At 36.3% G+C, this 14,629-nt stretch overlaps 1 protein-coding gene and 1 long non-coding RNA gene across 2 annotated transcripts in view; one reads left to right on the forward strand and one right to left on the reverse strand.

The window, feature by feature from the left end:
• FAM172A (family with sequence similarity 172 member A) overlaps positions 1-14,629 on the reverse strand; it is a 389,831-nt gene that overhangs the window by 44,529 nt on the left and 330,673 nt on the right. The gene's annotated exons all lie outside the window — the stretch shown is intronic.
• On the forward strand, positions 4,445-13,962 carry LOC122222828. Its single transcript, XR_006203896.1, has 3 exons — positions 4,445-4,855; positions 11,710-11,799; positions 13,276-13,962. It is a non-coding gene; the product is annotated as an uncharacterized LOC122222828 (long non-coding RNA).

A 14,629-nucleotide genomic window follows, 5' to 3' on the forward strand; every position in this document is an offset into this window, starting at 1 on the left:
TAAATTTAAAACTCTTGATTCCTAGAGGTTTAAGGCATCTATTAATCAAATAACTTAAACATTTGGATACCGTTATAAGCCAGGAACTGGGCCAGGTACCGGTGACAGAATGGTGAGCAGGAAAGATATGGTCTCTTTTCACAGACCTTTGAGTTTATGACAGAAGAGAGGCATTGGGTAATTATAATAACACTGATGAGTTTTACGATGGTGATGAAATACAGAGTATTATGGGACCATATGGTAGGAGCATACATACAGTGTGGTCTGAGACTTCCTTGAGGAGTGACATTTAAGCAGTGGACCATGTTAATAGTTTGGTTAATAGTCCCCATATCAGAGAGTTAACCTGTGTTATATAGCACAGGTTATATATATACTAGAGGTGCCAATCATAGTATCTGCTCACCAACCACCCCTTGTAGTGAAACGACATTTATTACAGACCTGTTTTAAAGGAGAGCAGCAGGGGCCATCTTTTTCACCACATAACCCTGCACCTTCCATCCACAGCTGACTGAACCTGGGATGGATACTGATCTAAGTGCGGCCAATTCATAGGATCATCATCTATGATATGAAGCAAAGAGATGAGAAGAAAAAAATAATTTTCTTAAGAATCTGAATGGAGGAAATGAAGATATTAGTGAGGGATGGGAACTGCAGTAAAGTCAGAAGTGGACAGGTGGAAAGGCTACCCATTTGCCAAAGTTCTGAGGGGACAGAAAGAGTAAGAAAGGAAGAAGCTGGTCCATATACATTGAATAGAGGAATTACACAGAGAAACAGAGATGCCTCTAAGGAAATATACGTCTCATGAGAGACAAGTGGCAACAGGAGGTGCTTTGTATAGCAATATTAATTGTCAGTGACTTTCCAATGACAAGACAATGAGTATCCTCACAATAACTCATACTGGGTTCATTTCATTTTAGAACAACATTCAAAAGTCTAACTGGCTTAACTTACAATTTCAGTATAGAGTTTAGTTCTTATAGTCTCTGTACAAATCGTATTTATTTATGTTTTATTTTTTAGGGAGAGAGAGAGTTGGGGAGAAAAGCAGAGGGAGAGAGAGAGAGAATCTCAAGCAGGCTCCATGCTCAGTGTGGAGCCTGATGAGGGGCTCGATCCCACAACCCTGGGATCATGACCTGAGCTGAAATCAAGAGTTGATGCTCAACCAAATGAGCCACGTAGGTGCCCCTGTACGAATCTTCTTTAGGAGACAAACTATAAATTCAATCCAAGCTAGCTGAGTGGATTTCTATTGCTCATAGACAAGAGGGCTTAATTAAAACACATTATCCCCTCATGGATAAAAGTAAGCTGAAAAGGAGATACTGTGTTGAGTTCAGCTACCAGGGTAAATAAATTATTATATATAAAAACAAATCTGTTTGCTACCTTTAAATGTCTTTAATTGTCATAATTATAGCATGCCTATCTCAACACAGATGCATACGATATATTCTTAGGAAAATTGTCACAACTGTTCATACTTACACTCAAGTGATATATTTGTATGCTGTATACCATACACATATACACGAAATGTATTCATACACCTAGCTAAATATCTGTAGTAAGACATCAATTATACAAATGTACAAACACAATTATATGACTTCCTTGCAACTCTGTATGCATGCCAGGAACACTGAGATGATGGTCCTGATGTAATTATTGTCTCTTTCCTCAATGCCACATTGTATAGCACCGGGTGGACAGATGAGATTAAGCAAGTCTATGCTTGGTAACATCATCTTTTGAGTTTTACCCATACTCTCTTATTCTGTCAGCCAATCTCCTCTATTTTCCTCAACTGTACTTTCTCTATTCTCTCTCTTGTTAAAACAAAGCTATAAACAACTGTAGCCAAATAAGTGATAAAACCATTAGGTTACCTGTGCCAAGCAGTTTTTATGGGCTAAAAGTATGAACTTTTCTATAAAGTTACCATTTGGGACATGGGTAAGGTAGCTGAACTAGCATTCCCCTTACCCTGAAAGGAAAGCTAGAAGTTACCTCTTGGTTTCTCATTTTCCACTTGGCCTAAACTCAGTGGATAACTTGATTTTAAGAGGAGATGGGAAAGAAAATCAGGAGGAAATAAGAAGTGATGTTTAACTGGGCAAGGGAAAGGGATAAGTGGGTTTAACATATACCTATCTCTCCCCTGTTCCATGCAAAGGAGGCTGTGGAACGGACTGTGCACAGAGAAATCTGTCTAAGAGCATTTATAACAAAGGAGAGGGACCGTCCTCCTTCCAAATCTCAGCTGGGCTTCAGTGGTGTCAAGTGGAGCAGATAGAGAAAGGAGAAGGAAGGAGAGATCACCCTCCTCCTGTTCAGGCCTTGGTGACAAGGAAATAAAAGTAATTTGCATATGGTTAATTATAAGTATACTAAAAACAGTGGGTTGTTTTCCTAATGGAATAGTGAAAGTTGCAATGAAAAATTATACCTTTTTGTCCAAGTGAAAGGAATTTGTTTTCAGATATAATTTCTTCAACAGTGAAGAGAACTTTTTGAAAAAAACGAAGGCAGTATTTTATAATACTAACTGCATTATTTAAAACTCATTTAATTTTACTATAATAGAGGAAAGCTTACCAGAGGGGCCATGAGTCAGTAATGTTCTGATAAACATCAATTTAGTAAGGTAGGTGTTATAAAATATATCCTCTTGGTTTCTAACATACTTTAAAAAAAACATGGATCATAATGTGACAATATACATACATAACATGAATTACAAAAATTAAAAAAAGCTGCAGAAGTAGATGTATCAGCTCTACCCTTCTGACACATATTATAAGACCTTCACAATAAAAGTAGACTGAAAGCATCGTATCATTTTGAGATTTATTAATGCATTTCTTAGTGTTTTTTTACACACACACACACACACACACACACACACACACACACACAGGGATTTACCTTATAAATTCATGTCAGCTACACACCCAGAGGGTTGATATAATGTGGTTAAAGAAAAAAAAGCTAAACCTTTGTTTACCTCCTTTAATAGTAAAAAGATAATAATGAAAGCATTGCAAGCAATTTTATTTTAAAGAAAACCAACTGAGTCACAGATAACAGATTTTGTGGTTTCTATAACTATCCAATTTCTGCATAGTGCCTAGAAGCGGCTATATATACCCCAACAGCATTTTACATCTACCTAGATTAATAGGACATGTTACTAAGACATTATCTACCCATGGTTCACAACAAACTTGGACAACATCCAGGTTTGAAGAAATGAAAACACGAGGTAGAAGTAAAAGGAGATAGACCGGAGCCAGAAACATGGATGGCAGAAACATAAAAACACCAGTTCCAACTTCAAGAAAACACAAATCAGTTTTTCTTATTAGAATGTGAGATGACAGAACAAACATGGGACAGGTACATGGTATCCTGTTATTACAGAAGTATCTTCCATGTTAGAGTTTATTTTACAACGAAAACTGCAAATAAATAATGATAAGACATCAGAGCGTGTCTGATAATCTGTGACAACAATTCTAACGCTGTCATTGTAGCCACCGGAGAAACCTGCACATACTGAGCCCTGACCCACCGAACCTTTTATCTGCCTGTGTACTCTCCACAGGCCAAGCAAATAAAGGCCAAATGATAATTTACACATGAATCAACTTTCTTTGCTCTATAGGCACCAGAGACGTTTCTTTTCTCTGTTACTGAGAGAAAGGCAGCGAGGTCTAAGCTTGTCTCACTAGAAATCATACAAGTGAAACAGTGATTTGCAGGAAAATGGCAGATCAGTAAAGGGAAGCTGTTCTAAATGTGTGATAAAAATGGCAGCCACAAAGGACTAGATGAATATTTAGTTTGAAAACAGGCCTGACAGTAACAATGAGTCTTTATCCTATTCAGAACAGGTAATGTCATACAAACTGAAATGGAGATACAATCCTGATAGAAGATTACATAAGATACCTGGGTGGGAATCTTTAAAGACTTCAACCTTCATTTGAATAAATGTACACTCATGGATCTCCTGCATCTGTATCTTATTCAGAGTACAGATAGTTATTTCACATGAATGACATGTAGATGGTATATTGCCCACTTCGATAATGAGAGATAAATCAATCAGGATGATTAAAAAAAGGCTTGTTCATGAACAATGGGTACACATTCTACACCTTGGAACGTGTAAAGGAAAAAAAAAAAAGGGTATTTTTCTTCAACCCAGACCCCCTGGTGCTTAGGTCAACATTTTACAAATTCATTAAATTATCAAAATATTGCTATAGCCTTTCTTATAGGAATGTAGTAATGAACAATACTTGTCCTGGCTCATTTAACAGGGGAATGGAGATTTATTATTAAACTTGTGTTAATAGGCCATTGCAAAGACAATTATATAATCTTCTAACAAATGATAGGTACTAACAATTCATTTTTATTCCCTTATTACCACTTCTGCAGCTTTCGGTTTGCCACATTCCATCTATTTCGGTTTGCCCCTTGCAATGCCCACCTTCCCACCCAACAATGTATATCCCTGATTTTCTGCAGACTTGGTTTACAATTCACTGTTCAGAAAACTTTAGCTTAAAGCTCCAGTTTTAGTGCAGTGCTTAGACATAGAAGGCCATTAGTAAATGCTGTGATATATATACATGGACTCTCAATGTGTGGTAGGTAGTAGGCCAAAATCTTAAAAATCAATTTTATTTATGAGCTGTAAGTATAAGAAATGTGGTCTAATTTGTGGTTCATAAAATGAAATTCTGAATTTTTATTCCTGTAGGGTGCAGAAATGGATCTGTAAACTCCATGCCACAATCCATACTCTGAGACAATGCCAAAAATAGTTAGTGTTACGGGATTAAGTCATATCAGTTCTTGGTGATGAGTTGCGTATGTCAAAAATCTTGGCAGTGAGCAGGTTTTTTTTTTTAATATTACCTTAATTGTTTCTCTCCACTTTTATAGTATGAGTTTTTAAAAATCCTTTCAACTGCTTTCCTTACCTCTTTTGTCCTTGAGTTTGAAACCCTCTTTTGCCCCACCTCTCTTCTCAATTACCTATTCATTTCCCTACAGTCTGGCTGTTTAGTTGTTTTTGAAGTCAAAATTAGCATTTTCCTTACAGTGAAAACTCCTAATTGGTAAGAATCATACCTACAATTTTTACATAACTACAACCCCTTATAGTGCCTCAGATAGTGTTAGCCATCAGAATATTCTAGAGAACTAAAAAAAATGGGTATAGAAAGAATGTTTTTCAACATAACAAAGGCCATATAGGACAAGCCCACAGCTAATAGCATACTCAATGGTGAAATGCTGAAACCTTTTCCTGTAAGATCAAGAACAAGACAAGGATGCCCATTCTTGCCACTTTAATCAATCAACATAGTACTGGAAGTGCCAGGGTAATTAGGCAAGAAAAAGACATAAAAGGCACCCAAATTGGAAAGTAAATCTGTTTCTATTTTCAGACGACATGATAGTATACACAGAAAATTCTAAAGACTCCACCAAAAAACAAACAAACAAAACAATGAACTAAACAGTAAATTCAGTACAGTTGCAGGATACAACATCAATATGTAAAAATCAGTTGTGTTTCTACACACTAACAACATACTATCAGAAAGAGAAATTAAAAAATATATAACCTCATTTACAATAGCATCAAAAGGAATAAAATACTTAGGAATAAACTTAACCAGGATCTATACAGTAAAAACTGTGAGACACTGATGAAAGAAATCAAAGACGACACAAATAAATGAAAAAAATACTGTGTTCACGAATTAGAAAAATTTCTATTGTAAAAATGTCCATACTACTCAAAGCAATCTACAGATTTAATACAATCCCTATCAAATTTCAATGGCATGGTGTGCCTGGGTGGCTTAGTTGGTTAAGTGTAGGACTCTTGATTTCAGCTCAGGTCATGATCTCACAATTCATGAGTTTGAGCCTTGCATCAGGCTCTGTGCTGACAGTGCAGAGCTTGCTTGGGATTCTCTGTCTCATTCTCTGTCTCCCTCTCTTTCTGCCCCCTCCCTTCCACCCCCCCCCCCCGCCCCATCTCTCTTACAAAATAAACAAATAAACATTAAAAAAATTTCAATGGCATTTTTCACAGAAATAGAAGAAACAATCCTAAATTTTGTATGGAACCAAAAAGACTGAATAGCCCAAGCAAACTTGAAAAAGAAGAAAGCTGGAGGCATCCATTTTCTGATTTCAAAGTATATTATAAACCTATTGTATCAACCTATGAATAGTATGGCACTGGCATTAAAAAAAGGCACATAGATCAATGGAACAGAACAGAAAGTCCACACATAAGCTCATACAATATGTCAACTGATTTTTGACAAAGGAGCCATGAATATACAGTGGTGAAAGGATAGTCTCTTCAACAAATGGTGGTAGGAAGACTGGAAACCATTATCTTGAAAACTTATCTGTACTCCCATGTTCATTGCAACATTATTCACAATAGCCAAGGCATAGAAACAACTTAGGTGTCCACAAACAGATAAATTTACATCAAGAAAATGTGGTCACATATATATACAATATAATAATATTTGGCCCTGAAAAAGAAGAAAATCATGCTATTTGTGACAACATGGATGAACCTGGAGGGTATTATGCTAAGTCAAATAAGCTAGTTAGAGGGGCGCCTGGGTGGCTCAGTCGGTTGAGCGGCCAACTTTGGCTCAGGTCATGATCTCGCGGTTTGTGAGTTCGAGCCCCACGTCGGGCTCTGTGCTGACAGCTCAAGCCTGGAGCCTGTTTCGGATTCTGTGTCTCCCTCTCTCTGACCCTCCCCCGTTCATGCTCTGTCTCTCTCTGTCTCAAAAATAAATAAACATTAAAAAAAAAACCCAAAAAACAAATAAGCTAGAGAAAGATAAATACTGCATGGTGTCACTTATATTTGGAATCTTAAAAAAAAAAAAAAGGAAAAAAAAAAAAAGAAAGAAAGAAAAAAAGTGGTTGAGTTGCCAGGGGCTACGGGGTAGGAGACACAGGGAGAGGCTGATAAAATTATTACATAAAAAACAAAAACAAAAATCTCTTGAGAGATGCCTACTGTTGAGGACTCTTCAGGATATATTTTTGAAAGTAAAGCCACAATTTACCTAGTGATAGTTATTCCTATATTAAGCCAAGTCACAGGTAAATTCATAAAACAGTTCTGGCATACTTAAAGGTATATTTCATGACCATTAGATATGACAGCCTGAAATGTCACATTTAGTGACTTCAAAGACATAAAGTTTGGATGATAAAGGAGGAGCAAAGAAAGACTAAATCAGAATGGTCATGATTGTTTCCTCAATTTTATGAAACCTTTGGGGAATAACCTCAATTACTAAATTTCTCTTTCTATTAATGTTTTTTCACAAGTAGGTTTATTTTTGCTTTTTTTTTTTGTTATGAAAAAGTTACCCTAATTTAAAAAGTGATACAAAAATATTGTGTTGACTTGATGTTCTTTTATTTGTAAGGCATAAAGGACTATGATCTGTAAATGCAAAGCAAATACATCTCCCCATATATAAAGATGACAAGAGAACAAGAATAGGATGCTGGCTGGCAGAAACTTTTCAAAAGCAACACGGGGGAAGAAATCAGGAACTTTCCAAAGTACAAAACAAAGCCGGACAGAAAAGAAAGTGTAAATTTGAATCAACTTAATTCAATGCATTTAAGGTGCTATTTAATAGTTTGTTGTTGTTGTTGTTTTAGGTTTAGTAACAGGAGACAGCATGTGTGTAAGCCTAGGAATATCCCCTAACTGCATCTCATTATGTATTTTGTTCTTCAGTATCATTACATTTGGTAAGACCAGCTTCTTATCAAAGTCTTCTCTCCTTGTCTTATCATTCATCTTGTTCTCTCCTTATTGATTGTCAGACGATGAAAGAGACAATGGTTAGCTTTACTAGGGTCAATATATAAAGCAGACATAGCATCTACTCAATCTACCAGGTCTGTCGATCTGCCATGGGGGAAACTGGATTGGTCTATAATTTGATGTTCGCAAAAGTGAGCTGATAATTGCAGAGAAATTTGTGATCCTCAAATGTTTCAATAATGATTTTGGATAACATCAGTACTTTCTGAAGTATCTAAATTAACTTGATGGGACTGTAACTTTAAAAGTCATCCTAATTTGCATGTTTGAAGTAAAGCACCAAATTTGTCCTTTCCCATTCTGGTTTTCCTTATTGCTGCGCTACGAATGTAAACAATGAAACTAAAATCGACTCCCTCAAAGCAAATAACCTTGCTGCTTAGAATGTGAACACATGAACAAAATACCAAGCACACACAAAAGTTACCTATCAAAAGGTGATAAAACTCCTAAGTGAAGGATGATATGGTTTCCGGACAACTGTACCATAATATTAAAGTGGTGAAATGACAGTTGTGGAAGTGGGAAGAACTAGTTAGGATCCGGGAACATCTCTTCTTCATATTTGACTGCCAAATCATATGAGAGGCTCTTTTTTCAAAGTCTGAATGGGGTGAGTAGAAAAAAAAAACTTTTTGCAAAGGGTTACTTAGACACTGGGAAAAGAAGGTATGAAACAGGCGTTCTGCATTTGTCAGGCAACATTAAGCTGTGAATTCTATCTATCTATCTCTATGTATGTATGTATGTATGTATGTATGTATGTATGTATGTATCTATGTATGTATGTATGTATGTATGTATGTATCTATCTATCTATGTATGTATCTATCTATCCATCCGTCCATTCATTAGAGAGAGAGAAAGAGAGAGAGCGTGCACAAATGGGAGAGAGGGGCAATGGGAGAGAGAGAGAGGATCTTAAGCAGGCCTCATGCTCAGTGCAAAGCCTGATGTGGGGCTCGACCCCACAACCCTGGAATCATGACCTGAGCTGAGATCAAAAGTTGGATGCTCAACCGACTCAGCCACCCAGGTGCCCCTGAACTGTATGTTCTTAATAAAATGTCATTACAATCCCTTAATAGGGAAGTCAAGGAAAAGAGAACTTGGTTTTGGAGTTACACGTTTACGTTGGGGCTATTGAAAAAGTGCCCATCACAGTGGCCAACAGTGGATCTCCACCCATCCCATGAAATCTGCATTGTTTAGAAGCAGCTAAGTTTGAGGGTATACAGCAACCTATGTTAGTCAGTGATGAGTTTTATAGATCCTTACATTCTAGTCAAATAACTTCTAGTTCATATTATGAATCTCATGTGCTGGTGAAAGAAAAATTTTAAAGTCACAAGCATTTGCTGTTTTTCTTTCCTGTCATGAAACCTCTCTCTGACTTCTAGAATACTTCCTTAAATAAATGTTTAAAGATAAAAACAGAGCATGGTTAAATGCCAAAATTTTACTTGCAATTTTTCTTCCCAAACTTATTCCTCTCCTAGAACTTCCTACTCTCAGTAAATGACACTGCCCAGATGTTCAAGCCAAAAATCTAGGAATCATCCTTCATCCTTTCTATCGCTTCACTTCCCATATCTAAAGGATTAAGACGTGCTGGACACGTCTTCCTATCTCTACTACTACCATCATTCAAGCTACCATAATCTCCTGCCTAGGCTACCGCAATAGCTTCCTAAGTAATCAGCTGCTTACATTCTTGCTCCCCTAACAATCCATTTTCCCTCTATAAGCTAGATCCTATCGCTCTCCAACTCGAGAACCTTGGATGGCATTCTGCTATACTCTGAATAAGAAAGAAATTCAGACTCCAGGTCTACAAGTTCCTGAACAAATGGCCCTTGCCTTTATCCCCTCCTTGTTCTACATGCTTCAGGAACACTCGCCTTCTTTTCTGTTCCTTTCTGTTCCCGTGGTCTGTGTAGAGTAAATCTGTGGATTTCAAGGCTGATAAATTTACATCACGATACATTTACATGAATTTCCTGAGGGTCAAGGAAATATACTTAGCATAATTCAGGGCCACACACCACGTCTGTTAGTTGTACTTAGAAATGCCCTCAGTGTCATTAAGTATAGGGAAAAAAACAGATGATTTTGAACCCCACAAAATGAGTATCCACACAGGAATAACTTAAAGTACCATTTCATTCTTTATTTGTTGTAATTAGTTATGTATAATGAGTGATACAAGATTATAAACATAAGATGTCTTACATACATTTCTACATGTGTAAAAATTATGAGTTTTGCAAGGGACAGACTTCCTCAAGGACTACAGTCTTCTGTTTATATATAAGAATGAAATTATGATTATACACTTTACAATGCTGAGAAGTTCCACATTACTTTCATTTACAGTTGTACTATTTAAAATAACTATACTAGGGGCGCCTGGGTGGCTCAGTCGGTTAAGCGTCCGACTTCGGCTCAGGTCATGATCTCATGGTCCGTGAGTTCAGGCCCCGCGTCAGGCTCTGTGCTGACAGCTCAGAGCCTGAAGCCTGCTTCAGATTCTGTGTCTCCCTCTCTCTCTGACCCTCCCCCGTTCATGCTGTATCTCTCTCTGTCTCAGAAATAAACAAACCTTAAAAAAATTTTTTAAAAAATAAAATAAAATAACTGTACTAAAAATTGTACTATTTTTTTTTTCTTCCTTGGCGTTTTGTAAAAGTGCTTTACAAGAGGAAAGTAATTTTCTTTGGCTCCTCACAGGAACATCCGGAATGCCACTGCTTGAAGACTTTCATTGTGATACACAAAATGCTGACACTGATTATACATTTGAAAATGATGAATTGTTTTACTCGTTAGTATGGGAAGCATTATAAACCCTTAAAACAAGGCATTTTGCATAGATTTTATCTGACAGGACATTAGTAATTTCAAACCCTCCAGAATCTTGAAGAAGCCAAATGAGTCTAAGGAAATAAATATGGACTGTCATTATTACTGTTATGTCAGTTGTTACTGGGTAATAATTGTCAATAATGATTTTACTATTAGTTTTGTATTCAACTAAAAAGCACAGAATATAAAGAATCATAATAGAGAAATAGAAACCCTAGCATTAGTGTTTTGTTAAGTAAAGAATAAAGATAAAAATTCAAATGCAAAAAAGTAATTTTGGATGATAAAGTAAACTAAAGGAGAATTACAATGTTAATTGAGAAACTGTTCTGAATGGCAAATAATAAGAGCTCTTCTCCTTAAAAGGACTCATCTCCATAAAAACCTTTATGTATACGGGCTTCTGGGTGGCTCAGTCGGTTAAGCATCTGACTCGTGATTTTAGCTCAGGTCATGATCTCATAGTGAGCATGGAACCTGCTTGGGATTCTCTCTCTCTCTCTCTCTCTCTCTCTCTCTCTCTCTCTCTCTCCCTCCCTCCCTCCCTCCCTCCTTCCCTCCCTCCCTCTCTGTCCCTCCCCTGCTCATGCTCTCTTTCTCTCTCTCTTTCAAAATAAACAAACATTAAAAAAAAAACCCAAAACATTTGTGTAATGGAAACCATCCTTGAATATGATTAATAAAAAGTAGGATTTGTAACTAATCAGAAACTGAAAATACAATCAGACTTTATATAGTATTAAAAAGTAAAGCAAATTTTCGTTTACAGAAACAATTTTTGGAAACAGCAGGTGTTTCTTTCCATAAGTTTTGAGGTGACTTTGCAATTTTTCAAACAAGCCTATACAGAAGAAGAGACTAAAGCTGAGGAAAAATACCTCTTTAATATGTATGAACTCTTTTTAAATTTTCAGACTTACCGGTTGGTAGCTGAAATAAGTGATCATTTAAACTGCAATTTTAAATGAGAGGAAAGAGAAGAACTAGCTTGGAAAAGAATCAAGGTATGAGGTAGTATAAAGAAAAATAGAAATGTTAGAGATAGGGGTGCCTGGGTGGTTCAGTCGGTTAAGCAACTGACTTCGCCTTAGGTCATGATCTCACGGTTCGTGGGTTCAAGCCCCGCGTCGGCTCTGTGCTGAACAGCTTAGAGCCTGGAGCTCTTCAGATTCTGTGTTTCCTTTCTCTCTGTCCCTCCCCTGCTTGTTTTCTGTCTCTCAGAAATAAATAAATGTTAAAAAAATTATTAAAAAAAAAGAAATGTTAGAGATATAATAAGCTCATTATTTCAGTGGAAAGATCTGGTAAGTACATAGGCACAGTAGCAAACAATGGCTATAGAGACAACAATTTTGAGAGAGCCAAGTGAGTCTTGCTCAGAATCAGTTTATTTTACTATTCCACAGATGGGTCTAAGTCATAATGAGAATTACCTCTAAATCTTAAATAAATATTTTATTATGTCATTATCAATTGTTGGTCTTCTAAATAACACAATCTATTTATATATGAAAAACCAAACCATTCCACGTCCCTTCCTGGATCGGGCTTGGGCATGACAACGTTGACTATTTTTAAAATGATGCGACTAGAGCAATATGAACCAACAAAGGGTTAACTGCATTTTTAGGCAGTGGTTTCAGAAAAAGCAGTGACAAAAACATTGTTGTATGCATCAATGATATTCTAGTGCATGTAAAGCATTTCTTAAGATAATGAGGAAAAGAAGAAAAAGCAAGGATAATGGGTAAGGAATACTTTAAAAAACATAATGACCACAAAATTTAGTGCAGAATTAAACTGCGCTTAAATTTGAAGAAAAGAGAATTTAAAAAATCTCCTTATTTGTGCCTAAACTAGGAATTGCAAGTATGATCTGGGCAGTAGCTGTTATTAATCTTTAAACAATTAAGAAAACTCTAGAAAATCACAATCTGATTTGACTCTTTTAATCACATTACCAGAAGCTTAATGTGTGACTATAGAAGTTATCCTCAGTCTTTTTCATTTCTACTCAGTCTATCTGTCATTTTAGCCACTGCAGAAACCAAACCAAATCAAATCAAAATTCATTTTGTTCACTAATATCAATACACATGAAACGTATTTGTCTCCAGATACTGAAATGTAATACTTTTCTAGTATTATCTGATAAAGAGAAGGTTTCCAAAATTAAAAGAGTATCTTTCATTTTCTTCTAGTTCCATTAAGTTTTTCTACTTTACCATCTGGGTATACACAGCCAGTAGGAATCACATTTTAAGTGTGAGGGAACTTTAAAGAAAATAATTTAAAATGGGATGTTTTTAAGTAGCACTAGTCTCTGACACTGATGGTTTTGTTTTGGGATACAGATTATAAAACCATTTCCCCAAGATATTTTGTGTTCAGCATAAAATATTTAAAATGTCTCATTTCCAAGAGATCTGGTGGGAGTTCATGACAGATGTGTTATTTCTATCTCTCTTTTTTTTAAACAGCATTATTTTGTCTAATTAGCACTGATGATTTACCCATGGCAGTATGAACTTATTGAGAGGAAAGAAAAGTAGACCAGCTTCTTTGGAGAAAAAAACAGACTGGGTAAGATGGAAGAAAGGCACTTTTTTTTTTTTAAAGGTATTTTGCAGCAAATGCCCACTAACAGCCCACAGAGAGTTCATTTATTTATGCATCACCATATGATCAATCTGATTGCCTTTAGTCTCAAACAGAGAAAGCCTCAGTACAAAGCATTCTCCAGGTGTTAGTTTAGGTTTGTCATTATTTCCTATTTATAGACTCTGTCTAGTAAAAGAAGACAAATTACTGTAAGTGGGGGTAAATGTGATTAAATGAGTCCTCTGAAGATAAGAGGGTACATGGACAAGGGTCATTAACACAAGTGACCTCCCTTTGCCCAGACCATATTTTTATTTTGTAGATTGGAAAAAAAAAGAAAAAAAACCACTACAGAGCAAGAATAATTTCTACTACATATAGCCAAGGAAAAATATATCCTTTTATCCTAATAAGCATTTTCATGCTTTTGCAGTATTTTAATAATACACTGATAATGCCAAAATAGTCACAGAATACACTAAGAACAATATTGGAGAAATTATTCATCCTAGGGAAACTAATCGGAAATACTGAAGAAACGTAGTTATAATCAGACAAGATTTAAGGGCTAGAATGTAAATTAGTGGATACCAAGATCTTCTGATCAAATGAAAAGTTTAAATTTGTAAAGTTTCAATTAAAACATCTACACTCTTTCTTCCACCTGATTGTAGCCCCATATGGCAAGGTCAGCCCTTTCAGTGAACAAACAGCTCAGTCGCCTCCAGTGTAGCTGTTATCTGCCTCAACAAGGGGAGACATTTGGCACAGCCTAAAGCTGGGGCATGAACCCTGGCTAAGCTTAAGACATTTATCTGACAGCATCAGCTGACACTCCACAAACACATTTGCTCTCCATGACCTCAGAGCATTCGTGATTAATCAAAAATGTATCTTGGATCTTGAGAACAAGCTACAACCAGGCACACACAAAAAAGAATATGCTCTCGATCTCGCTTATCGACTCAAGAGGTATATTGAATTTAGAAATAGCAAATAGAATAAAATGATCAATATGTTCTCACTTGTCCATGGAAGAGCAAACTTTATCCCTCAAGCAAAAGACATTGATCATGTAAATGTTTCAGAACTGCTTTCCAACTGAAGAATGTAAAATGTACATGGCTTATTGGGGGTGGGGAAGGAGGCCTACCAAAGAGGAGCTTTTGCTTTAACTTAAAAAAAAAAAAATCTGTAACTTAAAGACATAGAACGTATGTTTGTATGTAGTGT

This window comes from Panthera leo, chromosome A1, assembly GCF_018350215.1.
Source record: "Panthera leo isolate Ple1 chromosome A1, P.leo_Ple1_pat1.1, whole genome shotgun sequence".
Classification (NCBI taxonomy): domain Eukaryota; kingdom Metazoa; phylum Chordata; class Mammalia; order Carnivora; family Felidae; genus Panthera; species Panthera leo.